This window comes from Balaenoptera ricei, chromosome 6 (assembly GCF_028023285.1).
Source record: "Balaenoptera ricei isolate mBalRic1 chromosome 6, mBalRic1.hap2, whole genome shotgun sequence".
Taxonomy (NCBI): domain Eukaryota; kingdom Metazoa; phylum Chordata; class Mammalia; order Artiodactyla; family Balaenopteridae; genus Balaenoptera; species Balaenoptera ricei.
Genome location: NC_082644.1, coordinates 100,663,753 through 100,670,663, shown reverse-complemented (window position 1 = coordinate 100,670,663; position 6,911 = coordinate 100,663,753). Strand labels below are relative to the sequence as shown.

The 6,911-nt window shown below is 40.8% G+C and overlaps 1 pseudogene; it reads right to left on the bottom strand.

Moving 5' to 3' along the window:
• Positions 1-843: 843 nt before the first annotated feature.
• Positions 844-1,789, bottom strand: LOC132367939 (eukaryotic translation initiation factor 2 subunit 1-like; annotated as a pseudogene).
• Positions 1,790-6,911: the final 5,122 nt, after the last annotated feature.

The following is a 6,911-nucleotide window of genomic DNA, read 5'->3' as shown; positions in this document are numbered from 1 at the left end:
ATGCCCTATTGGTCATGGTCCATACCCTGACAAATGTGTCATATTTAATCTCTAAAAGAGGACCCAGGGCCACTTTACATAATTATAGTTTGCCTATTTGACAAAGGCACCTGACCCCAAGAGTGAATGGGGACTGGCACCCAGCCCTGTTCTGCTCACCAAACTGTATTCCCACAGGACTAGATCTGCCCAGAGAGGGCATCTTTTTCTCTTGTCTCCATAGAAGGGGTACCTTTCTTTAGCTCATACCAAGCTCTTTCTATAGGGGCTTGCGGAGGCTCTATCAGGACTTACCTTGGCCCATCCTGGGTCCTTTGAAGGATGTTTTCCTTCATGGCTTGCCCATTTGTGTCCTACTTAAAAGAGCCTTTAAGACCTTCCAGATACAAGTCCCATTGTCTATTTCTTTCTTTTTTTTTTTTTTTTATATATCCCAGAAATTTATTTAATGTTTGCTTGATACATTTTATATAGAAAGGTTAGGACTATTTGCTTTGGGTGCCCCTGGTAAATCTCGTGGAGGCACTGAACTACAAGGGATGCCAATCTGGAGACATCAGAAATGGAAATCACACGCCCCATTTTATGACTGTTCTTAAAGATTTGTCTCTAGTGAAATTAGGCCACTCCCTTAAAAAATGCTCAAGATGTTAGAGCTACTGTGTGAAAACAGCTGACATTTAGGAGGGCATTTCACATTTTGGTCTGTCGGAACATTTAAATACTTCGAAATAAAAAATACTCAACTTTGAAGCTTTCAATACTGGAAGACTTTCAAGTCTAGGCTTAACAGCCAGGAAGGCTGCTTTGTGTTCCTTAAACTGGACTCTGTTGCCCACAAAGTTAATCTTCGGCTTTGGCTTCCGTTTCTTCCACATTATAATTTCCATCCACTTCTGCATTTTCTCTCTCAAGCCTCTCCAGCTGCCTTGCAAGTTCAGTCTCATCTGTATCTGTGACCACTTTGGGCTCCATTTGAACACTGAAGACGCCCCTCTTTTCCTCAATCTTTTCTTTTATGACAGCCATAGCTTGGTTGAGGACAGAGAGGCCTTCTGTTCTCTCCAGGGTGGTTGTAGTCATTACATACCGAGGAGGAGCTATTAGATTAATCTTGATGGCATGGTTTCTGTAGAACAATTCAAACCTGCTCTCAGGGCTGCTTTTACGGCATTGATGCCTTCATAACCATAACAAGCCACTTCACTGTCTGCTCGAATTTTGACAGCTTGTGGGGTTAAACGCCTATTAATATTGTTAATGAGTACTTCCCGTTCATCTTCATTCAAATCTAAGCTATCCAAAATAGATGGCTCTGAGACTGCGTGCTTAAATGCATCATAGGCACCGTATCAGGGTCTCTTGTACTTGTCATCGAAGACCCAAGCAGTCCTCTGGAACAGGCTTTCCAGCTGTTCGTCCCTGGTGTATTCTAAGACCTCAGCAACATGACGAAGAATGCTGTAAACAGTTTTGAATTTGGTAAATTTATCTTCACATTTGACTGCTTCCTCAGAGAAACTCTTCTTTTTGAAAAATCAGTACATCCTTTTTCTTTGTCCTCTCTAATGACAACCACACATTCATTCCTGCCAATTTGGATGAGTTTGTTTATAGAATGGATACGCCTTCTGGACAACTCACTCAGAAGAATCATGCTTTCGATGTTGTTGTATTCCAGCAAGCTGACATAAGCGCCCATTTCAGCAATGGACCTTACCTTCACCATCACCACATCTTCCACCTCAGGAAATTTGTGCTGATAAAATCTACAAATTAGACCCGGCATTGTGAGGTATGTGTGTGAATTCCCCACTGGTGTCCCGCGCCACGCTCTTCAATCAGAGAGCTCAGACTTGATCCGCCCACAGCAGCCGTCGACTCTCCTCAGCATCCCATTGTCTATTTCTTTCCTGCCCAAACTGGCCTTTGCGCAGGGCCCTGGGGGAGTGGGCCAAGAGCTGTACTTCATCCCTGCTGGACCACTGGACTATCCAACTAAATTGCAAGGACTAAGTTCTACCAACTAATCTCCTTCCTGTGTCCACAGCTAATGCACACCCTCTTCCTCAGCAAAAAGAAAGCCTTTGTTACATATAAATATAGGAAGGAGTGTCTGATAAGCCAGAGGCCAGTATACAGCCAGCAAGCACCAAGCAGCCACTGGGGAGACCACGTGAGTGAGGACAAAAATGTGGTTTTCCTCTCATCACGACCAGATGACCCCAGCTATGACAAGATCATACATAGTCCTAAAAGTGGCTACTCTTGCTGTTGCTACAGTTCCCTTGGGCAATCCTTTGTCTAGAGCTGCTGCATGCAACAGAATCTGTTACAGATATTTCTTTCTTCTTCCCTGGCCCCTCACATCAAAGGGTGCTGTGAGCTTTCTGTACTTGCTGGTCCCAAAGTGTCTGCAAATCCCTGGTTCTTTTCATCATGGCCTATGTGACTAGTTCCTTTATTTAAAAGTCTTAAAAATGTCCACCTGGGAGTATGGTTGGTTTCCTGCTTCTGGCTGGTCCTTACATCCTCATGAAATTACAGAACAATGGGGACAAAGAGAACATCTTATAAGCTTGGAGGTAGAGGTGGGTGGTTGGGAGAAGATGTTGGCAGAGAATGATTGTGGATTTTTCAGTAGCAACTGAGAAAGTTAGAAATCAGTGGAGCAATTTCTTACAAATTCTGAAAGAATTATTTTTGACTTAGAATTTTATTCCCAGTCAGCACATCAATTAAATATGAAATAGACTGAAGATATTTTCAGAACTTCATGGTCTCTAGGAATCGACATCCTTTCTTAGGAAGGTACTGGAGGAAGTGCTCCGTCACAACGAGAGTAAACAAATGAAAGGAAGATGGGGGCCTGGGAAACAGGAGATCCTGTGGGAGACAGGGGTGAAGGGAATCCTCCAGGTGAGGGCCAGGGGAGAGCCCAGGACGGCAGGTGTGTGGCAGGCACAGGAAGCAACTGAACCAGTGAAAACAAGTCAGGGCTCCAAAAGAAGCATTAATAGAATATTGAGAGGAGATTTAGACAACGCAGAAAAATTTGAAAATGTATTAGTGATAAATATATAGAAAACAGCAAAAAACGGCATACTTCTGGGCTCAACTGTGGATAATGTAAACACTGACTATTGATCTAACTAAAATTAATATACAAGCATGTCAAAAGTACAAGGCAATAGGAAGTGTGTGATTGTGTGTGTATATGTGCGTGGGTGAGTGTGTGCGTGGTGTGTGTGTGGTAGTGGTGGTGGTGATGGTGGAAGTGGGGGAGAGATGAAGAGCCATCTAGGCCAAGGCACCAGCCAGCTGATAACACCTGAAGCTGACAAAGCAAGAACAATTACTATAAGCATGGTTCTGAATATATGGAAGTAGATGCTTAAAGAATCAGCTGAAAGATTTGAGAGTGGTTGTCTTTGACTAGCAGGAGATGGGAGGGAGCTATGAATTGCTATTTTTGTTTTTGTTTTGTGATCTATTTTCCTTTTTATAACAAACCTTATAAACTCTAAGTTATGTGCAGGTTTAATTTTAAATTACCTATTATAAAAAACCCAAACTAAAACCTAAATATGGGGAAAAAAGATGTGAGAATGTAGGGATTTATGTGATTTTTTTCTTTCCTCTAATTTGTCTTATTAATAAATAATCTTTCACAGTTCCAAAACAAAAACCCAAACCATTAACATGTGGATCTGAAACAAAACAGCTGGGCAGAAAACATTGCTCCCCTGCTCCCCTGGGCTGGTTCAGGAGATCTTGCCAGATGGCATACTTAGTACCCAGATAGCTTTGATCTTTGAACTGCAAATGAACATCCCATTTCCTTCCTGAACATGGTCAGAGCTCTCTGTGTTCCAGTCACACCTCACTCCTCGACCTCCCTAACCCTTGAAAGTTGTAGTGGGTTGAATTATGTTCCTCAGAAAGATATGTCCGACTCTTAACCCCAGGTACTTGCAAATGTGACTTTATTGGAACTAGGGGCTTTGCAGATATTATTATGTTCAAGAGCTCAAAATGATGTCGTCCTGGTTTTAGAGTGGGTCCTGGGTCCAATGACTAGTGTCCTTATAAGAGAAAGAGAGGGAAATTTGACACACAAACACAGAACAGACACAGGGAAGAAGGCCACGTGAAGATGGACGCAGAGATGAGAGTGATGCAGCCACAAGCCCAGGAACACCAGGAGCCACCAGAAGCTGAAAGAGGCAAGGAAGGATACTCCCATAGAATTTGTAGAGGGAGCATGGCTCTGCCAGCACCTTGGTTTCAGACTTCTGGACCTCAGATCTGTGAGAGAACCAATTTGTGGTCATTTGTTATGGCAGCCCCCGAGGAAACAATACAACACACGGATGCAGATGGAGGAGAAGCAAGCCTTCGAGCCTGTGGTGTGAGTTTTTCAGGTTCTCTTCTCATCAAACAAACATTTGCTGAGCTCCTGCCATTTGCCAGGCTGTGGGCTGGGCCTCATGGCTGGGGATGAGAATTTGGAGGCTGAGGCATCTTGACCAAAGTGCTGTGGGCCATGTCATAGTGTTTGGGCTTCATCTCCTGAACCAGAATAGGCCACTGAAAGATTGTTAAGATGAGTTTGGTGCTTTGGAAAAAGAAGTTGGAGCAGAGGGTAGTACGGAGAAGGGATTTTAGTGGGGACTTGGGAAATGTCAGTTAGGACCGGGATTTTCAAACAGGGAGCGCGGGGCCCTTCACTGTGGAGACTTGGGCAGGAGAAGCCTGTGCTGTCTGAAACAGAACATTCAACAGGCCTATTGTTTTCATATTATAGATGATAAGAAATCTCAGCATGAGAAAATCTTGGAATTTCTGCATAAAGAAATTCTGCATAAGAGAGCATGACAAAACGTTGTAGGGTGATGGATTCCAAAAGATTAATCATAGTACACCCCATATTTTCTGAGTATTTTACTATGCACTATGCCAAATGCTTTTTACTTATTTCACTTAATTCTCTAACAGTGCTATGAGGAGAGTACTGTTACTAATTACCTCTATTTTAATCATGAATAGTTGAGGCTTAGATTTGGGTCAGGTCACACAATTAGGTGGAGCTGGAACTCTAACTCCAGTGGCCGTGCTCCTTAACCATTCCCCAGCATTTCACTCCCTTAAAAAAATTAATTAAAATTTTATTTTTAAAAATTGTATTGAAGTATAATTGATTTACAATGTGCTAATTTCTACTGTACAGCAAAGTGGCTCAGTTATACATATATATATTCTTTTTCATATACTTTTACATTATGGTTTATCACAGGCTATTGAATATAGTTCCCTGTGCTATACGATAGGACCTTGTTTATCCATCCTATATATATTAGTTTGCCTCTGCTAATCCCAAACTTCCAATCCTTTCCTCCCCCACCCCCTCCCCCTTAGCAGCCACAAGTCTGTTCTCTATGTCTGTGAGTCTGTTTCTGTTTCGTAGATATGTTCATTTGTATTGTATTTTATTTTTATTTTATTATTTTTTAACATCTTTATGGGTATAATTGCTTTACAATGTTGTGTTAGTTTCTGCTGTATAACAAAGTGAATCAGCTATATGTATACATATATCCCCATATCCCCCTCCCTCTTGTGTCTCCCTCCCTATCCCACCCTCTAGATGGTCACAAAGCACCAAGCTGATCTCACTGTGCAATGCAGCTGCTTCCCATATATGTGATATCATATGGTATTTGTCTTTCTCTTTCTGACTTACTTCGCTTAGTATGATAATCTCTAGGTCCATCCGTGTTGCTGCAAATGGCATTATTTCATTCTTTTTTATGGCTGAGTAATATTCCGTTTTTTATATATACATATACATATAGATATATAGATATAGATATATATCTATCTCACATCTTCTTTATCCATTCATCTATCGACAAACATTTTGGTTGTTTCCATGACTTGGCTATTGGAAATAGTGCTGTTATGAACATAGGAGTACATGTATCTTTTTGAATTGTAGTTTTGTCTGGGTATATGCCCAGGAGTGGGATTGCTGGATCATATAAAAACTTTTTTTTTTAGCTTTTTGAGGAACCTCCATACCATTTTCCATAGTGGCCGCACCAGTTTACATCCCCATCAACAGCATTTTATTCCCTTTGAAAGGTTTAGTTCAGTGGCTAATAGGATGTGCCAGAAATTATAAGGATTTGAATGAAGGCAGTGACAGTCAGTCTGGGTGGGAAGACAGATGTGAGGGCTATTTCAAAAGACTTGGTGACAAATCAAACAGGGAAAGGTGAGGGGAAAATATAAGTTGGTGCACAAGCAGAGATACTATCCACACTTTTTTCTTTCTGCTTTGGAAATATTGTATGATATTTAGAGTTTTGTGTTTCAAATATTAAGAGTTTTGCAGAATCAACTCAATTCAATCTGTCTAAAGCAGTACACTGTTTCTTTCTTTCTTTCTTTCTTTCTTTCTTTCTTTCTTTCTTTCTTTCTTTCTTTCTTTCTTTCTTCACACACACACTGTATTTTATTTTTACAAGAGATAAATAGGCTGACACCAAGCATTGTAAATGGATGACCACAACAAAAGCAACAATGATTGCAATTACGAAACACGAAACACACTCATACTATGTCACAATATAGACATTCAGTCCAGTAATCCTCCACTGTAACAGCTCCTTTACTTTGCAGTGAAAATTGATTTGTATATTCTTTGCCTCTGAGTCCTTGTGGGATTTTTTTTTTTAATTCAAACAGAAAGTCACAAAAATTATAATCATCCTCATCAGTTCACTCAGTCCCATGTAATTAATTTTTTTTTTCATCTTGATCTTTTGTTAGCACTTTTATGAGTTCATCAGTTTTTCATTAGAGTTCTGAAAATGCTTATTCATTCAGTTCAGCAGTACAATCAGTTA